Source organism: Sceloporus occidentalis, unplaced genomic scaffold, assembly GCF_023333645.1.
Source record: "Sceloporus occidentalis isolate IW3139 unplaced genomic scaffold, rSceOcc1.0.p SCAF_22, whole genome shotgun sequence".
NCBI classification, from domain to species: Eukaryota; Metazoa; Chordata; class Lepidosauria; order Squamata; family Phrynosomatidae; genus Sceloporus; species Sceloporus occidentalis.
This window is the reverse complement of record NW_028317002.1, coordinates 14700001-14722500: the sequence shown is the minus strand read 5'-3', so window position 1 is coordinate 14722500 and position 22500 is coordinate 14700001. Positions and strand designations below refer to the sequence as shown.

At 39.0% G+C, this 22500-nt stretch overlaps 7 non-coding genes across 7 annotated transcripts; 3 read left to right on the top strand and 4 right to left on the bottom strand.

The window, feature by feature from the left end:
• Nucleotides 1–52: 52 nt before the first annotated feature.
• TRNAS-UGA (transfer RNA serine (anticodon UGA)) lies at nt 53–134 on the bottom strand. The gene has a single exon. It is a non-coding gene; the product is annotated as a tRNA-Ser (tRNA).
• A 3424-nt stretch (nt 135–3558) lies between these two features.
• TRNAD-GUC (transfer RNA aspartic acid (anticodon GUC)) lies at nt 3559–3630 on the top strand. Its single transcript has one exon. It is a non-coding gene; the product is annotated as a tRNA-Asp (tRNA).
• Nucleotides 3631–4432: 802 nt separating this feature from the next.
• TRNAS-UGA (transfer RNA serine (anticodon UGA)) lies at nt 4433–4514 on the bottom strand. The gene has a single exon. It is a non-coding gene; the product is annotated as a tRNA-Ser (tRNA).
• Nucleotides 4515–15687: 11173 nt separating this feature from the next.
• TRNAD-GUC (transfer RNA aspartic acid (anticodon GUC)) lies at nt 15688–15759 on the top strand. The gene has a single exon. It is a non-coding gene; the product is annotated as a tRNA-Asp (tRNA).
• Nucleotides 15760–19091: 3332 nt separating this feature from the next.
• TRNAD-GUC (transfer RNA aspartic acid (anticodon GUC)) lies at nt 19092–19163 on the top strand. The gene has a single exon. It is a non-coding gene; the product is annotated as a tRNA-Asp (tRNA).
• Nucleotides 19164–19968: 805 nt separating this feature from the next.
• On the bottom strand, nt 19969–20050 carry TRNAS-UGA (transfer RNA serine (anticodon UGA)). The gene has a single exon. It is a non-coding gene; the product is annotated as a tRNA-Ser (tRNA).
• Nucleotides 20051–21161: 1111 nt separating this feature from the next.
• On the bottom strand, nt 21162–21243 carry TRNAS-UGA (transfer RNA serine (anticodon UGA)). The gene has a single exon. It is a non-coding gene; the product is annotated as a tRNA-Ser (tRNA).
• Nucleotides 21244–22500: the final 1257 nt, after the last annotated feature.

Genomic DNA, 22500 nt, shown 5'->3' with positions numbered 1-22500 from the left:
ACAACATGTTATAATAATGCTGGTATGGGCCTCTTCTAAGAGTGAAAATCCCCGTAGTCGGCAGGATTTGAACCTGCGCGGGGAAACCCCAATGGATTTCAAGTCCATCGCCTTAACCACTCGGCCACGACTACACGCTAACATGCTGTTGGAAGGAGCCTTTGTGTTCCAATATTTTTACTTTCGCACTGAACATGCAGAGATTAAAAATTTACCGTTACTATGTTGCTCAATTTCTTTCCATCAAATTCAAAAGCATTTGAATGAACTTGCAGCATCCAAACGTTAATTCTGTTTTGTGCTACTTTACATATTGTGCATTCTAGAAAGTTTGATTTCCGCTCATTTACAGCTATCCGTTGCGAACATTTGTAGTAAAAGATGGATTTCAGAGAAATTAGAACATGAACATGTTAAGGATTTCAAGCTGGATTATTTTGTGTCCATGTCTATTTGAGGCATGGTAGTCATATGTATTTAGAACTTCAACAAAATTGGCTGAAGAATTAGCTTTTGCAAGTCAATATGGGCTGCGTCCATAGAGAGTGCTAAAATGACAGAACCTTTGTTGTTGTTACGGTGGTATGGCTGAATCGGCCAACAATGCCAGCTACTGCTCGTTGAACTGTTGAAAGGGCGGGCCGTGGACAGTAGGAGTTCTCTTTGGACTATGCCACGTTTGCCTCAACGCAGAAGGCCGGTTAGCTCAGTTGGTTAGAGCGTGGCGCCAAGGTCGCGGGTTCGATCCCAGTCGCTATCCTTATTAGCACAGCCTGAAATCTTAACGTGTTCATAAGCTGTTCCAGCATACAAACCTTGCCTCACAAAAGTTTTGTATGTGGCTAAGGTAAGTCAATGATGAAGGTTTTAGAACTTTTGAGAACAGATGCAGTAAGACAGTCATTGTTATAGTGGTTAGAATCCCCGCCTCTCATGCAGTAGAGACAGTGGTTCAAATTCCCAATGGGGAGGCCTTACTTTACTATTTATGATTGTTCTGCTGGGTTTACACCTTTACAAATTAAACCCTCATGCCAATTGCAAGAGTAAACCCCTTACTCTGCGCTGTCCACCTCTGAATCCGTTGAGGGGTGCTAGCATTACATAAGTCTCAATAAATCGTCAAGGATGCATTTACTTTAATGTGCAATAAAGGGAGGCCTGACTTTACTAGTTTTGATTGTTCTGCTGGATTTACACTTTTACAAATTAAACCCTCGTGCCAATTGCAAGAGTAAACGCTTTACTCTGTGCTGTCCACCTCTGAATCCGTTGAGGGGGTGCTAGCATTACAAAAGTCTCAATAAATTGTCAAGGATGCATTTACTTTAGTGTGTGATAAAGTCATTATGTTGGTTGGCAAGGAGAATGCTGCTCTCATAATACCCGGTTTAGTACTGCGTAAGCATACATTTTAGAACTTTTAGATATACTAACTCTTGGATATATTCTACTCAGTGCCAAAGTATATATATATACAGTTAACAATCCTACAAACGTTCAAAGCACTAATTATACTATAGATCTGGAAATGCACCATTGTAGGCAGGTTTAATAGCCGTGACATAGCGATTATGACTTACCATGTGCAGGACGTTCAGTGGCATGAGCCAGGCTAGTCTACGCAAGGGGATGCTAATGTCTGAGCGCTCAATCCCTATCCATTGCTTTTGCGGTAGGTTAAGGAAATATTCCAAGCCTCTAAGCAGGTGGCAGGCTCCTGAATAGGTGCGCGAGTAGGAATAAGGCTGCTTTGGATTTGGGAAGTATTAGGGTGTGAAATTTGATCTGGGATTTTCTTTTGTCCCAGATAAATCATAACAATACATATATATATATATATATATATATATATATATATATAGTGTTTGAAAACAAATAAAGAAAGTTAATTCTTCCTTTCCACTAGATGGAGAGGCTGGCCCAAGACTGCAGGTCTTCTTGCAGTGTAGCCAATATTGGAAGGAAGTTAAGCTGATGACACTTCACACAGACAGGTGAAGTGAATAACACTGATCAACTTATTATCACGGCACCTGTCAGTGGGTGGGATATATTTGGTAGCAAGTAAACAATTTGTCCTCAAAGCTGATGTGTTAGAAGCAGGAAGAATGGGAAAACGTAAGGATCTGAGCAACATTGACAAGAGCCAGGTTGTGATGGCTAGACGACTGGGTGAGAGCATCTCCAAAACTGCAGCTCTTGCCGGGTGTTCCCAGTCTGCAGTGGTCAGTGCCTATCAAAAGTGGTCCAAGGAAGGAAAAGCGGTGAACCGGCGACAGGGTCATGGGTGGACAAGGCACATTGATGCACATGGGGGTTAAGGCTGGCCAGTGTGGTCAAATCCAACGGACGAGCTACTGTAGCTCAATTTGCTGAAAGAAAGTTAATGCTGGTTCTGATAGAAAGGTGTCAGAACACACAGTGCATGGCAGGTTGTTCTGTGTAGGGCTGCAGTTCAGTCAGGGTGCCCATGCTGACCCCTGTCCACTGCCGAAAGCTCCTACAATGGGCACATGAGCATAAGACCTGGACCGTGGAGCAATGCAAGAAGGTAGCCTAGTCTGATGAATCACATTTTCTTTTACATCACGTGGATGGCCAGGTGCATGTGCGTTGCTTACCTGGACAACCCATGGCACCAGAATGCCCTATGTGAAGAAGGCAAGCCGGTGGAGACAGTGTGATGTTTTGGACAATGTTCTGCTGGGAAACCTTGGGTCCTGCCATTCATGTAGATGTTACTTTGACATGTACCACCTACCTGGGCATTTTTGCAGACCATGTACACCCTTTCATGGACACTATATTTCCTGATGGCATTGGCCTCTTTCAGGAGAATAATGCGCCCTGCCACAAAGTAAAAAGGGATCTGGCCTGGTTTGAGGAACACAACAACGAGTTCAATGTGTTGACTCGGCCTCCAAATTCTCCAGATTTCAATCCAATCGAGCATCTGTGGGATGTGCTGGACAAACAAGTCTGATCCATGGAGGCCCCACCTCGCAACTTACAGGACTTAAAGGATTTGCTGTAAACGTCTTGGTGCCAGATACCACAGCACACCATCAGAGGTCTAGTAGCGTCCATGCCTCGATGGGGCAGGGCTGTTTTGGTGGCAAAAGGGGGACCTACACAATAATAGGCAGGTGGTCATAATGTTATGGCTATTTGGTTTATGTGTCTCATGTGAGCACCAAGTGTGTGTCAAGAAGCCCGCCATCATGCCAGATCTATAGTAAACATATAGTAAGTCGCCTCAGCATCGAATGAATTTTCTTCCAATCCTAGTAGCTCTCCTTTTATTCCACTCTGTCTCGTAAAAGCTCATACCATTACAGCTCTCACACCGCAAAGTAAAAGAAAATTGGAGAATATGTTCTAATCGGTGTGTTCAGCTAGTACTATGTCACATAAAAAACAAAGTGACTAGACTGTAGCAAGGTGGGCAAGGTTAAGTGACCGAATGGTGCTATCACGAGCCTTGCTGCCTGGGACAAATACAGTTGGCTCAATATAGTTGTGTGTGCATGGATGCGTCATGCCCACCAGTGCCAGTCCTCGTTAGTATAGTGGTAAGTATCCCCGCCTGTCACGCGGGAGACCGGGGTTCGATTCCCCGACGGGGAGGCATGGTACTCTTTTTTTTTTTTTTGTTGCTCAAGTTTACTTCATATTGTAATGGACCAATTTGTAAAAACAAAATGCAGAAATCTCAGTTCTCCATAGAGAGTGCTAAAATGACAGAACCTTTGTTGTTGTTACGTTGGTATGGCTGAATCGGCCAACAATGCCAGCTACTGCTTGTTGAACTGTTGAAAAGGCGCGCCGTGGACAGTATTCCACTCCAGTATTCTCCTTTTATTCAGCATTTGACATTCTGACGAAAAACTGAATAAAATCCATGAACCAGTAGTCTCACCATCCAATAAATTTTCTTCCAATCCTAGTAGTTAATTATTATGGCGTTCTTCTTTCATTCCACTCTGTCTCGTAAAAGCTAATAAATGGTACCATTACAGCTCTCATACAGTAAAGGAAAGCAAATTTGAGAAAATCTTCCAATCAGTGTGTCCATGTACAATTCAGCTAGTACTATGTCATATAAATAACACAGTGGCTGGACAACATTATACAATGCTAGTCCTGGTTAGTATAGTGGCAGGAATCCCCGCCGGGTGGCTATGTTTCTATATTTTGCTATTTATTTTGCTTATATTTGAATTACACAATACTGGTGTGAATCTGACTGTTATATAAGCACAAGAAGAAGGTTTGCTAGAAGTTGATCTAAGAATAGGACAACAACGTATCCGGGATCAGATATTGCTTGTACGCTTTTGTAGTCAATTTTACAAAACGCTAAACAACAGCCTAGTCACAACATGTTATAATAATGCTGGTATCGGCTCCTTCTAAGAGTGAAAATCCCCGTAGTCGGCAGGATTTGAACCTGCGCGGGGAAACCCCAATGGATTTCAAGTCCATCGCCTTAACCACTCGGCCACGACTACACGCTAACATGCTGTTGGAAGGAGCCTTTGTGTTCCAATATTTTTACTTTCGCACTGAACATGCAGAGATTAAAAATTTACCGTTACTGTCGGATCCCGCCGGAAGGTTCTCAGGGTAGGATTCAGACGGGTGGGACAAGCGCGGTGAGACGGGGGGAGTGCTTTTGGCGGGCGTAGCTTGGCGGGCGGGCGGCGGTGTAGTTTGGGGCTAGGGGTTTGAGGTGGGTCTGGCTCCTATTCCGTGCGTAGCAGCACGGGTCTGCACAGGAGCGCAGGGGTTAAAACGATCAGCCGGTGGGTGAGAGACCTGGTGCGTTTGGAGGAGCGAGCCCAGTAATAGGGTTCTCCCCCCTTATTGTTTTTAGACCCTGCTGTTCGGCTGGTGGTTGCATACTCTTACATATCTCCAAAAATCCATGAGAAGATTGAAGATAAAAGATATTAAAGAAATACAGAGACAAATACAGAGACAAATACCAAATTATACTACTGATTGCACTTCATACCAATCCAGCTAAAATGAGTTAATTTCACCACATCCAATGACTGTTTAACCTTTTAATAGTTGTATAAAAAGAAGAATTTCAAGCATTAAGATGCAGCATTATTCAATTGAATCTTAATTGAATTATAGGTGGCTCCCAACACAGACTAATTGCTGTGACTCTGCTGATGGGTTGATGAAAATAATATTATATACATTCATAAATACAAATCTGCAGCCCGAAGATAACAGATACTCAGCGACAAGTATTAATTTGGACTTTCCATGATTGACTGTAACTTATACCAACGGAACTAACTGAGTTAATTTTCAACACCACCTAACAGCTGTTTAAAAAGAAGGAATCAAATGTAGCATAAGCTAAGTTGGTTGACTCTGGTGGTTGCATTCATATACATATTTCTAAAAATTAATGAAAATAATGAAAATATTGAAGATAAAAGATATTTAAGAAACACATAGTCAAATATAGATTTGGACTTTTTATGTTTGATTATAATTTACACCAACGGAGCTAATTGAGTCACTTTCAATATTATTTAACAACTGTTTAAATAGAAGAGAATCAAATGCAGTAAAACTCAGTTTAAGAATAAGGGAAAAAAAAAAAAGGAAGAGAAAAGATAAGAAAAAGAGAAAAAGGAAAGAAAAGAGAAAATGGCCCCAAAGAAAGATAAAGAAAAAGCTGTAGACAAAACAAAGTCAATCAATACTTTTTACTCCCCAAAAAGGTGTGAATTAGAAACGTCCAGTACAAGGAAATCCCTCGCTGGAGATACTAGAGAAAGGAGATCATTTCCTCTTGAGCCAAGGCCTACATCAGTTTTGAATCTATCTGAAGAAGCAACATTACCTCAGGAGATTACTAATCAGTCATTAGGCGCAATGCTTGATTCACTATATAATAAACTGAAACAAGATATGGATAGAAACTCTGCGGATTTAAAAAAAGAAATTGAATGCCTAGCGGAAATAGTGGAAATCCAAGCAAACCAGCTCAATAAAATTCAAGCTGAAAATACGAATTTAAGAATCCTAAATGGAACAATTGATAAGCGAATTAATCTCTTAGAGAATAAGATGAATGAATTCGAAGATCGATCAAGACGAAAAAATATTCGCCTTAGAGGAATCTCGGAATCGGTCGGAAATGACCAGATGTATACTTTCTTGGAGCACTTTTTCAGTTCACTTATATCTGCAGAGAAACTTGGCTCTAACTACATAGAAAACTTCCACAGATTACGTAAACCTAAAGAAGTGGATTTGTCATCTCCACGGGATGTTATTTTAAGATTTTTAAGTTTACAAACAAAAAATCTTATTGTACAAAGCTTTAGAAATAATTTGAACTCAATTCCTCAACAATATAAGGATATTAAAATTTTCCCGGATCTTTCTTTTGCTACGCGCCAATCAAGGAAAAATTTTTCTCACCAGACGCAAATACTTAAGAAAAATGAGATAAGATACAAATGGACATTCCCTACAGCAATAATAGTTTTCTATAAGGAAAATTCGTATCTCCTGAAAGATCCAGAGACACTACAAGAAAAGATCGCACTATGGAACCTGGACTAAGATAGTATATATTAGAAATTTTTTTTTTTTTTTTTTTTTCTTTTTTCTCTACACCTTAATTATCATCACACTATGAATTCACTTTGATATATTTATATTTGTACTGAACTTATAGATATACGTGCTTGACAATTGGCGATTATGTTATCTGCGAAATTTAATTATACATAATTACTTACTTAAGCATATAAGAATAGTAGCCACCAATGTTTATGCACCTGATTAAGACTTTATACACTGAGAGTACACATATTGGTTTACGAGGTAATTTATACTAAATGTGATTAATAATTGTCCCTTTGGCGACAAGACCAGCACTTTGATATAACTTTATTTATATTTAATACACAGATATAGGTGCTTGACTTAATTTAGGTTTTTAATAATATTTACTCAAGCATATAAGAATAGTAGCCACCAATGTTTTTGTTAGTTCACTAATGTTTTTGCACTTGATTAAGACTTTATACACTGAGAGAGGTGGCATATAAGAATAATTTACTAGTATCTCAGTTAAGCACTATCTTTTGGAAATAACATAGTATTTAATGCACTTTTACAGAATTCACATTTAAGCTGATTTCACAGATATTTGTATGTGGCTTTAAAATAGTTTTTACTAATAATTCTGGGCGAATATTAACTTTTGATATTTGATGAGTATTCTTAATTTATCGAGATAATATATATCTGTGAGATATTTAAAACTTATAGTATTGAAGTAACTTTAATACTGGGATTTATTTTTCACTCTCCTCTTTTCTTATAGAAATACATTGTTTTTGAGAAAGAAGGGAAAGAAAGAGAAGGGAAAGGAAGGGAAAGGGGGAAAAGGGAAAGAGAAGGAGGGGAAGGAAAAGAAGGGAAGAAGAGGGAAAGAAAAAGGAAAGAAAAAAAAAAAAAAAAGAGAGAAAGGTAGAGAGGAGGAAGAGGAAGGAGGAAGGGGAAAGGAGAAGAAAAGGAAAGGAAAAGAAGGGGAAAAGTAAAGGAAGGGAGGGAAAAAAGAAAGAGAAAGTGAAAAGGAAGAAGGAAAGAAGAAGGAGAGAGGAAAAGAGAAAACAAGAAAGAAAAGGGAAAAGAAAAGGAAAGAAAGGGGAAGGGAAGGAGAAGGAGGGGAAAGAGAAAAAAAAAAAAAGGAAAAAAGGAAAGGGAAAAGAAGGAGAAAAGGGAGAAAAAGAGAGCTATCTTTTTGGGGATAATGCTAATATGCAACATTATCTGATATACTATATATATAAATATTGAGTCCATAGATATTGGTATATGATATAATAAATTCGTAGTATTAATGTGGGTAACCCACTTAAACCTAATGAATATATATATTATGAATAAGCATTTAATAACTATATTTAACAAGCAGTATACTGAATGGTAACACATTAATTTTAACTCTTTGGAGTTTTTAGCTATTTTTGGAACTATTTAATACTAAAATGTTTATGGATACAGGGGTATAGTTTAAGCACAATGTCTAGGTTACCACATAGAGATAGTGGGGCAGCCCAACCAAGTTACCGGAATATTTCCTGCGGCGGCAGCAGGAAATGAGTTAACAGCTTAAGTAATGTTGCTTTTTAACTCATTTGCAATGGTTATTGAATGTTTGTATGAATGGTGGTTAATGTGTGTATGTAGTGGGGGAAGACTTCCAAGACGGCGAAAGAGTTGGGGAGGAAACGTTTACTCGCATGTCACTTAGAATAGCTACCCAGAATGTTAAAGGCCTAAACACACCACAGAAAAGAGGTTGTCTATATAGATACCTATCAGAGAATAAAATAGACATAATGTTCATACAGGAGACTCATTGGAAAGAACATCCTCAAAAAATTTGGAAATTTAATAAATATAAAGATATTCATACGGCATGTTTTCTCGGTCAGAGTAAAAGAGGTGTAGCCCTATTATTTTCCAATAAGCTTAAGTTAGAGTTAATACACGAAATAGCTGATCCCAATGGTAGATATCAAATTGTTACTATAAAAATCAATGACATACTGTATACTTTTTTGAACATATACGCGCCAAATCAATCACCTCTTAGATTCATGAAGGAACTTTTTTCAAAATTGGAAAATTATACTGTAGGAACCCTAATCTGTGGAGGAGATTTAAATTGTGTGATTAATCCTAAAGTTGATAAAAGTTATACTCAAACAAAGAAATTTGATATACATCTTCATGACACCTCGACATCTTTACAAAAAATATTAATACATCACACACTCTACGATTGCTGGAGAGTTTTACACCCGACTGAAAGGGACTACTCTTTTTACTCAAATCCACATCAAACATACTCCCGCATAGATTATTTTTTAATGAAACCACAGACATTAAGTCGTATCATTAAAATAGAGATAGGTTCAATCTCTTGGTCAGACCACGCCCCAGTTGTTATGGAGATAAAAAATAACGAGCTATATAAATTACGTACAAAATGGAGATTAAATGAAAGTCTGTTAAACGATGGAAAAAATTTAGAGTATCTTCAAAAAGAGTTAGAAACATTTATAATACACAATGATAATAATGAAGTATCTCCAGGAATTCTATGGTGTGCCCTTAAGAGCTATATGAGAGGTGTTCTTATAAAATTGGGTGTAGAGAATAAAAAAAGAACTAATAACCTTTCGATTAATGAATTATATATCAAACTATCCACACTAGAAAGAGAAAACAAATTAATATTTGATCAAAAATGTTTAGATAAAATTTTTGAAATTAGGGCAGAAATAAAAATTAGAACCTACGAGAAAGTGAACCAAGCCATTATCAAATTAAAACAAAAGTGGTATTACGGCAATAATAGAACAGGGAAGCTTCTAACCAAAAAATTACAATTTAATAATGAGACAAAGATAATTAAGAAGCTAGTAGTAGGTAACAATCAATTTCTAGATCCAATAAGCATAGCCAACGCTCTTGGAAAATTTTATAGTGAACTTTATAATATTCCGTCTGTAAAAGATAAAAATAAATCAGATATATCGAAGCTTTTAGTTAATTTAAAATTACCAAAATTATCTAATTTAGATTTAGAAATAATAAATAAGCCTATATCACTATTGGAAATAGAAGAAATAATCAATAACCAAAAGCCAGATAAAGCTCCTGGCCCAGACGGTTTCTCATCTATATTCTATAAAAAATTTAAAAAAATTCTATCCCAATTATTATTGAATTTATTTTCAACTTCATTCGAGCTAAATAAATTTCCGGCAGAGATGCTCAAAGTGGACATACTTCCAATACTGAAACCAATGAAAGATCCCACGATTATAGGGAGTTATAGACCTATATCCCTAATAAATAATGATATAAAAATTTTTTCTAAGATCTTAGCCAATAGACTAAACCAATTTATTCCGAAATTGATTAATACGGATCAAGTTGGATTTGTTCTTAAAAGAAATCCAGTAGATAACACCCGTAGAATATTAAATATAATACACAAGATCAATACGCAACAGCTTGGAGCAGTTCTAATGGCGATCGATGCTGAAAAAGCATTCGATAGAGTCAACTGGGACTTCCTTGACAAAGTACTGGATATATTTGGTATCCTGGGCACTATCAAAACTAACATTATGAGTCTTTATACTAATCTTACAGCTAGAGTAACAGGACCTCTATTCCAATCACAAGACTTCAATATAAACAATGGTACTCGACAAGGTTGCCCACTGGCTCCTTTATTATATATCCTGACCATCGAACCCCTGGCAGCTATGATAAGACAAAACATAGAAATATCGGGTATATTAATTTCTGACACAGAACATAAAATAGTACTCTACGCAGATGATATCATGTTGACATTAACAAATCCAACTTTATCTATTCCAGCTTTACTGCGTACAATTGAAACTTATAGTAAATATTCAAATTATAAGATAAATTTACATAAAACACAAGTACTCAATGCTAATTTGACAAGCAATGAGCTAGTGATGTTGTTTTATAATTATAAATTTAATTGGAACACTAGGTCTATTGATTATTTAGGGATAAAGCTAGCTATGGATATTGAAAGTATCATAGATATTAATTATACGAGCTTATTTAAAGAGATCAGAGAAAAACTGACTAAATGGAGAAGTCTCGAAATTTCATGGCTAGGACGAGTAAACACCATAAATTCGTATGTCATTCCCAAGATATTGTATTTTTTTAGGATAATACCCTTAAGAGTTAAAACTGGAATACTTCACAATTTTCAAAAACTTTTTGCTGATTACATATGGGCTGGGAAAAATCCCAGAATATCACAACGTATACTTAAACTTAATAAAAAAGAAGGAGGTATATCCTATCCAGATGTTGTAAAATTACATGAAGCATCTATGTTAACACACGCCTTCGCATGGTTCAACCCTGACTCTAAAGTACTTGCTTGGTATGGGATCGAATTAACATATCTGGTTCCACGCCAGCCATCAGAAATATTCTGGGCTAATATAAAAAGAATTTTACATTTAACGATAGACAATCAAGTAATTGTAGACGCTCTGATCTCTTTGAATAAGTTTAAGATCACATTTAATTTAACGCAAGCAATTTCAATGAATTCTCCTATAGTCATAGCTAAATATGATATAGAAAATATGGATATAACAACATGGTCTAATGCCGGTTTAAAGAACATATCTGACATAATGAATAATGGAAATATTATTTCGTTTAGGGATTTGCAAATTAAATTCAATATCCAAAACAAATATCTGTTCTCATATTTGAGGTTGAAAAACTATATTTCCAAGAAGTATATATTGCCATTAAATCATCAAATTAATAGGCTATTAAATAACATTCAGAGAAAAGGACAGCTCTCAAGGATATTGTCTTTAAGTAAAGAATTTAATGTTCGGGAAAAATATCCCCCCATATTGAAATGGGAAAATTCAATAGGAAACGTCTATGACATAAAAGATTGGCTTCAAGGGTTATCTATTGTTACACAGAATACCCACTGCATTTCGTTGGTAGAACTTCAATATAAAATAATGTATCAATGGTATTTAGTTCCAACAAGATTACATAAAATATCCAAAGTATTTTCGAACTTTTGCTGGAGGTGTCAGAAGGATATAGGCGATATGCTACATATCTGGTGGGACTGCCCTATGCTTGACTCTCTAAAGGGTAACCTTAACGATATGATATCTAAGCTATCAAAAACAAAACAAACAATTACAGTGGAATCTTTTTTATTTAACATTAATTTTCCGGTAGTGAGCAAGATACAACAAATTTTAATTTCTCAGTTGTACTTAGCAGCAAAAATTTGTATTGCAAGAAAATGGAAACAATCAGCAAAAATAGAGTGGAGTGATGTTGTTAACCAGGTTAAATATCAAAAAAAGATGGAACAAGGTTTCTTTGTTTCCAGAGGCCTTTATAAAATATACGAACAAATATGGCGCCCGTGGGTAAACTTATATAGTGACATGCTTGATTAGACGCTCCCCTGTGGGAATTCTTCCGCCCAACACAATCTAAGGTCTACCCCAAGCATACGTGTGTAGTGTGAACGAGTGAGGTATGCATGCTCAACTTGAATGTTATATCCAAGTTGGTAATAATGATTATGATATTTATCTTCCTATAACTAGTTGAAGGCACGGTCACTTTGTATGTTTTCCTGCTGTAATTTCATGGCATCTATGGAAGAAATGTTATATGTTTTGTAATAATATGAAAATTCTTAATAAAAAAAATAAAAAAAAATAAAAAAAAAAATTTACCGTTACTATGTTGCTCAATTTCTTTCCATCAAATTCAAAAGCATTTGAATGAACTTGCAGCATCCAAACGTTAATTCTGTTTTGTGCTACTTTACATATTGTGCATTCTAGAAAGTTTGATTTCCGCTCATTTACAGCTATCCGTTGCGAACATTTGTAGTAAAAGATGGATTTCAGAGAAATTAGAACATGAACATGTTAAGGATTTCAAGCTGGATTATTTTGTGTCCATGTCTATTTGAGGCATGGTAGTCATATGTATTTAGAACTTCAACAAAATTGGCTGAAGAATTAGCTTTTGCAAGTCAATATGGGCTGCGTCCATAGAGAGTGCTAAAATGACAGAACCTTTGTTGTTGTTACGGTGGTATGGCTGAATCGGCCAACAATGCCAGCTACTGCTCGTTGAACTGTTGAAAGGGCGGGCCGTGGACAGTAGGAGTTCTCTTTGGACTATGCCACGTTTGCCTCAACACAGAAGGCCGGTTAGCTCAGTTGGTTAGAGCGTGGCGCCAAGGTCGCGGGTTCGATCCTAGTCGCTATCCTTATTAGCACAGCCTGAAATCTTAACGTGTTCATAAGCTGTTCCAGCATACAAACCTTGCCTCACAAAAGTTTTGTATGTGGCTAAGGTAAGTCAATGATGAAGGTTTTAGAACTTTTGAGAACAGATGCAGTAAGACAGTCATTGTTATAGTGGTTAGAATCCCCGCCTCTCATGCAGTAGAGACAGTGGTTCAAATTCCCAATGGGGAGGCCTTACTTTACTATTTATGATTGTTCTGCTGGGTTTACACCTTTACAAATTAAACCCTCATGCCAATTGCAAGAGTAAACCCCTTACTCTGCGCTGTCCACCTCTGAATCCGTTGAGGGGTGCTAGCATTACATAAGTCTCAATAAATCGTCAAGGATGCATTTACTTTAATGTGCAATAAAGGGAGGCCTGACTTTACTAGTTTTGATTGTTCTGCTGGATTTACACTTTTACAAATTAAACCCTCGTGCCAATTGCAAGAGTAAACGCTTTACTCTGTGCTGTCCACCTCTGAATCCGTTGAGGGGGTGCTAGCATTACAAAAGTCTCAATAAATCGTCAAGGATGCATTTACTTTAGTGTGTGATAAAGTCATTATGTTGGTTGGCAAGGAGAATGCTGCTCTCATAATACCCGGTTTAGTACTGCGTAAGCATACATTTTAGAACTTTTAGATATACTAACTCTTGGATATATTCTACTCAGTGCCAAAGTATATATATATACAGTTAACAATCCTACAAACGTTCAAAGCACTAATTATACTATAGATCTGGAAATGCACCATTGTAGGCAGGTTTAATAGCCGTGACATAGCGATTATGACTTACCATGTGCAGGACGTTCAGTGGCATGAGCCAGGCTAGTCTACGCAAGGGGATGCTAATGTCTGAGCGCTCAATCCCTATCCATTGCTTTTGCGGTAGGTTAAGGAAATATTCCAAGCCTCTAAGCAGGTGGCAGGCTCCTGAATAGGTGCGCGAGTAGGAGTAAGGCTGCTTTGGATTTGGGAAGTATTAGGGTGTGAAATTTGATCTGGGATTTTCTTTTGTCCCAGATAAATCATAACAATACATATATATATATATATATATATATATATATAGTGTTTGAAAACAAATAAAGAAAGTTAATTCTTCCTTTCCACTAGATGGAGAGGCTGGCCCAAGACTGCAGGTCTTCTTGCAGTGTAGCCAATATTGGAAGGAAGTTAAGCTGATGACACTTCACACAGACAGGTGAAGTGAATAACACTGATCAACTTATTATCACGGCACCTGTCAGTGGGTGGGATATATTTGGTAGCAAGTAAACAATTTGTCCTCAAAGCTGATGTGTTAGAAGCAGGAAGAATGGGAAAACGTAAGGATCTGAGCAACATTGACAAGAGCCAGGTTGTGATGGCTAGACGACTGGGTGAGAGCATCTCGAAAACTGCAGCTCTTGCCGGGTGTTCCCAGTCTGCAGTGGTCAGTGCCGATCAAAAGTGGTCCAAGGAAGGAAAAGCGGTGAACCGGCGACAGGGTCATGGGTGGACAAGGCACATTGATGCACATGGGGGTTAAGGCTGGCCAGTGTGGTCAAATCCAACGGACGAGCTACTGTAGCTCAATTTGCTGAAAGAAAGTTAATGCTGGTTCTGATAGAAAGGTGTCAGAACACACAGTGCATGGCAGGTTGTTCTGTGTAGGGCTGCAGTTCAGTCAGGGTGCCCATGCTGACCCCTGTCCACTGCCGAAAGCTCCTACAATGGGCACATGAGCATAAGACCTGGACCGTGGAGCAATGCAAGAAGGTAGCCTAGTCTGATGAATCACATTTTCTTTTACATCACGTGGATGGCCAGGTGCATGTGCGTTGCTTACCTGGACAACCCATGGCACCAGAATGCCCTATGTGAAGAAGGCAAGCCGGTGGAGACAGTGTGATGTTTTGGACAATGTTCTGCTGGGAAACCTTGGGTCCTGCCATTCATGTAGATGTTACTTTGACATGTACCACCTACCTGGGCATTTTTGCAGACCATGTACACCCTTTCATGGACACTATATTTCCTGATGGCATTGGCCTCTTTCAGGAGAATAATGCGCCCTGCCACAAAGTAAAAAGGGATCTGGCCTGGTTTGAGGAACACAACAACGAGTTCAATGTGTTGACTCGGCCTCCAAATTCTCCAGATTTCAATCCAATCGAGCATCTGTGGGATGTGCTGGACAAACAAGTCTGATCCATGGAGGCCCCACCTCGCAACTTACAGGACTTAAAGGATTTGCTGTAAACGTCTTGGTGCCAGATACCACAGCACACCATCAGAGGTCTAGTAGCGTCCATGCCTCGATGGGGCAGGGCTGTTTTGGTGGAAAAACGGGGACCTACACAATAATAGGCAGGTGGTCATAATGTTATGGCTATTTGGTTTATGTGTCTCATGTGAGCACCAAGTGTGTGTCAAGAAGCCCGCCATCATGCCAGATCTATAGTAAACATATAGTAAGTCGCCTCAGCATCGAATGAATTTTCTTCCAATCCTAGTAGCTCTCCTTTTATTCCACTCTGTCTCGTAAAAGCTCATACCATTACAGCTCTCACACCGCAAAGTAAAAGAAAATTGGAGAATATGTTCTAATCGGTGTGTTCAGCTAGTACTATGTCACATAAAAAACAAAGTGACTAGACTGTAGCAAGGTGGGCAAGGTTAAGTGACCGAATGGTGCTATCACGAGCCTTGCTGCCTGGGACAAATACAGTTTGCTCAATATAGTTGTGTGTGCATGGATGCGTCATGCCCACAAATGCCAGTCCTCGTTAGTATAGTGGTAAGTATCCCCGCCTGTCACGCGGGAGACCGGGGTTCGATTCCCCGACGGGGAGGCATGGTACTCTTTTTTTTTTTTTTTTGTTGCTCAAGTTTACTTCATATTGTAATGGACCAATTTGTAAAAACAAAATGCAGAAATCTCAGTTCTCCATAGAGAGTGCTAAAATGACAGAACCTTTGTTGTTGTTACGGTGGTATGGCTGAATCGGCCAACAATGCCAGCTACTGCTTGTTGAACTGTTGAAAAGGCGCGCCGTGGACAGTATTCCACTCCAGTATTCTCCTTTTATTCAGCATTTGACATTCTGACGAAAAACTGAATAAAATCCATGAACCAGTAGTCTCACCATCCAATAAATTTTCTTCCAATCCTAGTAGTTAATTATTATGGCGTTCTTCTTTCATTCCACTCTGTCTCGTAAAAGCTAATAAATGGTACCATTACAGCTCTCATACAGTAAAGGAAAGCAAATTTGAGAAAATCTTCCAATCAGTGTGTCCATGTAAAATTCAGCTAGTACTATGTCATATAAATAACACAGTGGCTGGACAACATTATACAATGTTAGTCCTGGTTAGTATAGTGGCAGGAATCCCCGCCGGGTGGCTATGTTTCTATATTTTGCTATTTATTTTGCTTATATTTGAATTACACAATACTGGTGTCAATCTGACTGTTATATAAGCACAAGAAGAAGGTTTGCTAGAAGTTGATCTAAGAATAGGACAACAACGTATCGGGGATCAGATATTGCTTGTACGCTTTTGTAGTCAATTTTACAAAACGCTAAACAACAGCCTAGTCACAACATGTTATAATAATGCTGGTATGGGCTCCTCCTAAGAAAGAAAATCCCTGTAGTCGGCAGGATTTGAACCTGCGCGGCGAAACCCCAATGGATTTCAAGTCCATTGCCTTAACCACTCAGCCACGACTTAGTGGTAAGTATCCCTGCCTGTCATGCGGGAGACCGGGGTTCGATTCCCCGACGGGGATGCATGGTACTTATTTTTTTTTTGTTGCTCAAGTTTACTTCATATTGTAACGGACCAATTTGTAAAAACAAAATGCAGAAATCTCAGTTCTCGTATTTTGAAAACTGAGATATTTGGCGTTACGGGTAAAAAAAAGAAAAAAAAGAGCTTGCTGCGAATTTATACACACTAAGAGAAAAGGGTCGTAGTCATAATGCATAATATGCATAATACCCGGTTTAGTACTGCGTAAGCATACATTTTAGAACTTTTAGATATACTAACTCTTGGGTATATTCTACTCAGTGCCAAAGTATATATATATACAGTTAACAATCCTACAAACGTTCAAAGCACTAATTATACTATAGATCTGGAAATGCACCATTGTAGGCAGGTTTAATAGCCGTGACATAGCGATTATGATTTACCATGTGCTGGACGTCCAGTGGCATGAGCCAGGCTAGTCTACGCAAGGGGATGCTAATGTCTGAGCGCTCAATCCCTATCCATTGCTTTTGCAGTAGGTTAAGGAAATATTCCAAGCCTCTAAGCAGGTGGCAGGCTCCTGAATAGGTGCGCGAGTAGGAATAAGGCTGCTTTGGATTTGGGAAGTATTAGGGTGTGAAATTTGATCTGGGATTTTCTTTTGTCCCAGATAAATCATAACAATACATATATATATATATATATATATATATATATATATATATATAGTGTTTGAAAACAAATAAAGAAAGTTAATTCTTCCTTTCCACTAGATGGAGAGGCTGGCCCAAGACTGCAGGTCTTCTTGCAGTGTAGCCAATATTGGAAGGAAGTTAAGCTGATGACACTTCACACAGACAGGTGAAGTGAATAACACTGATCAACTTATTATCACGGCACCTGTCAGTGGGTGGGATATATTTGGTAGCAAGTAAACAATTTGTCCTCAAAGCTGATGTGTTAGAAGCAGGAAGAATGGGAAAACGTAAGGATCTGAGCAACATTGACAAGAGCCAGGTTGTGATGGCTAGACGACTGGGTGAGAGCATCTCCAAAACTGCAGCTCTTGCCGGGTGTTCCCAGTCTGCAGTGGTCAGTGCCTATCAAAAGTGGTCCAAGGAAGGAAAAGCGGTGAACCGGCGACAGGGTCATGGGTGGACAAGGCACATTGATGCACATGGGGGTTAAGGCTGGCCAGTGTGGTCAAATCCAACGGACGAGCTACTGTAGCTCAATTTGCTGAAAGAAAGTTAATGCTGGTTCTGATAGAAAGGTGTCAGAACACACAGTGCATGGCAGGTTGTTCTGTGTAGGGCTGCAGTTCAGTCAGGGTGCCCATGCTGACCCCTGTCCACTGCCGAAAGCTCCTACAATGGGCACATGAGCATAAGACCTGGACCGTGGAGCAATGCAAGAAGGTAGCCTAGTCTGATGAATCACATTTTCTTTTACATCACGTGGATGGCCAGGTGCATGTGCGTTGCTTACCTGGACAACCCATGGCACCAGAATGCCCTATGTGAAGAAGGCAAGCCGGTGGAGACAGTGTGATGTTTTGGACAATGTTCTGCTGGGAAACCTTGGGTCCTGCCATTCATGTAGATGTTACTTTGACATGTACCACCTACCTGGGCATTTTTGCAGACCATGTACACCCTTTCATGGACACTATATTTCCTGATGGCATTGGCCTCTTTCAGGAGAATAATGCGCCCTGCCACAAAGTAAAAAGGGATCTGGCCTGGTTTGAGGAACACAACAACGAGTTCAATGTGTTGACTCGGCCTCCAAATTCTCCAGATTTCAATCCAATCGAGCATCTGTGGGATGTGCTGGACAAACAAGTCTGATCCATGGAGGCCCCACCTCGCAACTTACAGGACTTAAAGGATTTGCTGTAAACGTCTTGGTGCCAGATACCACAGCACACCATCAGAGGTCTAGTAGCGTCCATGCCTCGATGGGGCAGGGCTGTTTTGGTGGCAAAAGGGGGACCTACACAATAATAGGCAGGTGGTCATAATGTTATGGCTATTTGGTTTATGTGTCTCATGTGAGCACCAAGTGTGTGTCAAGAAGCCCGCCATCATGCCAGATCTATAGTAAACATATAGTAAGTCGCCTCAGCATCGAATGAATTTTCTTCCAATCCTAGTAGCTCTCCTTTTATTCCACTCTGTCTCGTAAAAGCTCATACCATTACAGCTCTCACACCGCAAAGTAAAAGAAAATTGGAGAATATGTTCTAATCGGTATGTTCAGCTAGTACTATGTCACATAAAAAACAAAGTGACTAGACTGTAGCAAGGTGGGCAAGGTTAAGTGACCGAATGGTGCTATCACGAGCCTTGCTGCCTGGGACAAATACAGTTTGCTCAATATAGTTGTGTGTGCATGGATGTGTCATGCCCACCAATGCCAGTCCTCGTTAGTATAGTGGTAAGTATCCCCGCCTGTCACGCCGGAGACCGGGGTTCGATTCCCCGACGGGGAGGTATGGTACTCTTTTTTTTTTTTTTTTTGTTGCTCAAGTTTACTTCATATTGTAATGGACCAATTTGTAAAAACAAAATGCAGAAATCTCAGTTCTCCATAGAGAGTGCTAAAATGACAGAACCTTTGTTGTTGTTACGTTGGTATGGCTGAATCGGCCAACAATGCCAGCTACTGCTTGTTGAACTGTTGAAAAGGCGCGCCGTGGACAGTATTCCACTCCAGTATTCTCCTTTTATTCAGCATTTGACATTCTGACGAAAAACTGAATAAAATCCATGAACCAGTAGTCTCACCATCCAATAAATTTTCTTCCAATCCTAGTAGTTAATTATTATGGCGTTCTTCTTTCATTCCACTCTGTCTCGTAAAAGCTAATAAATGGTACCATTACAGCTCTCATACAGTAAAGGAAAGCAAATTTGAGAAAATCTTCCAATCAGTGTGTCCATGTACAATTCAGCTAGTACTATGTCATATAAATAACACAGTGGCTGGACAACATTATACAATGCTAGTCCTGGTTAGTATAGTGGCAGGAATCCCCGCCGGGTGGCTATGTTTCTATATTTTGCTATTTATTTTGCTTATATTTGAATTACACAATACTGGTGTGAATCTGACTGTTATATAAGCACAAGAAGAAGGTTTGCTAGAAGTTGATCTAAGAATAGGACAACAACGTATCCGGGATCAGATATTGCTTGTACGCTTTTGTAGTCAATTTTACAAAACGCTAAACAACAGCCTAGTCACAACATGTTATAATAATGCTGGTATCGGCTCCTTCTAAGAGTGAAAACCCCCGTAGCCAGCAGGATTTGAACCTGCGCGGGGAAACCCCAATGGATTTCAAGTCCTTCACCTTAACCACTCGGCCACGACCACACGCTAACATGCTGTTGGAAGGAGCCTTTGTGTTCCAATATTTTTACTTTCGCACTGAACATGCAGAGATTAAAAATTTACCGTTACTATGTTGCTCAATTTCTTTCCATCAAATTCAAAAGCATTTGAATGAACTTGCAGCATCCAAACGTTAATTCTGTTTTGTGCAACTTTACATATTGTGCATTCTAGAAAGTTTGATTTCCGCTCAATTACAGCTATCCGTTGCGAACATTTGTAGTAAAAGATGGATTTCAGAGAAATTAGAACATGAACATGTTAAGGATTTCAAGCTGGATTATTTTGTGTCCATGTCTATTTGAGGCATGGTAGTCATATGTATTTAGAACTTCAACAAAATTGGCTGAAGAATTAGCTTTTGCAAGTCAATATGGGCTGCGTCCATAGAGAGTGCTAAAATGACAGAACCTTTGTTGTTGTTACGGTGGTATGGCTGAATCGGCCAACAATGCCAGCTACTGCTTGTTGAACTGTTGAAAAGGCGCGCCATGGACAGTATTCCACTCCAGTATTCTCCTTTTATTCAGCATTTGACATTCTGACGAAAAACTGAATAAAATCCATGAACCAGTAGTCTCACCATCCAATAAATTTTCTTCCAATCCTAGTAGTTAATTATTATGGCGTTCTTCTTTCATTCCACTCTGTCTCGTAAAAGCTAATAAATGGTACCATTACAGCTCTCATACAGTAAAGGAAAGCAAATTTGAGAAAATCTTCCAATCAGTGTGTCCATGTAAAATTCAGCTAGTACTATGTCATATAAATAACACAGTGGCTGGACAACATTATACAATGCTAGTCCTGGTTAGTATAGTGGCAGGAATCCCCGCCGGGTGGCTATGTTTCTATATTTTGCTATTTATTTTGCTTATATTTGAATTACACAATACTGGTGTGAATCTGACTGTTATATAAGCACAAGAAGAAGGTTTGCTAGAAGTTGATCTAAGAATAGGACAACAACGTATCCGGGATCAGATATTGCTTGTACGCTTTTGTAGTCAATTTTACAAAACGCTAAACAACAGCCTAGTCACAACATGTTATAATAATGCTGGTATCGGCTCCTTCTAAGAGTGAAAACCCCCGTAGCCAGCAGGATTTGAACCTGCGCGGGGAAACCCCAATGGATTTCAAGTCCTTCACCTTAACCACTCGGCCACGACCACACGCTAACATGCTGTTGGAAGGAGCCTTTGTGTTCCAATATTTTTACTTTCGCACTGAACATGCAGAGATTAAAAATTTACCGTTACTATGTTGCTCAATTTCTTTCCATCAAATTCAAAAGCATTTGAATGAACTTGCAGCATCCAAACGTTAATTCTGTTTTGTGCAACTTTACATATTGTGCATTCTAGAAAGTTTGATTTCCGCTCAATTACAGCTATCCGTTGCGAACATTTGTAGTAAAAGATGGATTTCAGAGAAATTAGAACATGAACATGTTAAGGATTTCAAGCTGGATTATTTTGTGTCCATGTCTATTTGAGGCATGGTAGTCATATGTATTTAGAACTTCAACAAAATTGGCTGAAGAATTAGCTTTTGCAAGTCAATATGGGCTGCGTCCATAGAGAGTGCTAAAATGACAGAACCTTTGTTGTTGTTACGGTGGTATGGCTGAATCGGCCAACAATGCCAGCTACTGCTTGTTGAACTGTTGAAAAGGCGCGCCATGGACAGTATTCCACTCCAGTATTCTCCTTTTATTCAGCATTTGACATTCTGACGAAAAACTGAATAAAATCCATGAACCAGTAGTCTCACCATCCAATAAATTTTCTTCCAATCCTAGTAGTTAATTATTATGGCGTTCTTCTTTCATTCCACTCTGTCTCGTAAAAGCTAATAAATGGTACCATTACAGCTCTCATACAGTAAAGGAAAGCAAATTTGAGAAAATCTTCCAATCAGTGTGTCCATGTAAAATTCAGCTAGTACTATGTCATATAAATAACACAGTGGCTGGACAACATTATACAATGCTAGTCCTGGTTAGTATAGTGGCAGGAATCCCCGCCGGGTGGCTATGTTTCTATATTTTGCTATTTATTTTGCTTATATTTGAATTACACAATACTGGTGTCAATCTGACTGTTATATAAGCACAAGAAGAAGGTTTGCTAGAAGTTGATCTAAGAATAGGACAACAACGTATCGGGGATCAGATATTGCTTGTACGCTTTTGTAGTCAATTTTACAAAACGCTAAACAACAGCCTAGTCACAACATGTTATAATAATGCTGGTATGGGCTCCTTCTAAGAGTGAAAATCCCTGTAGTCGGCAGGATTTGAACCTGCGTGGCGAAACCCCAATGGATTTCAAGTCCATTGCCTTAACCACTCGGCCACGACTTAGTGGTAAGTATCCCTGCCTGTCACGCGGGAGACCGGGGTTCGATTCCCTGACGGGGATGCATGG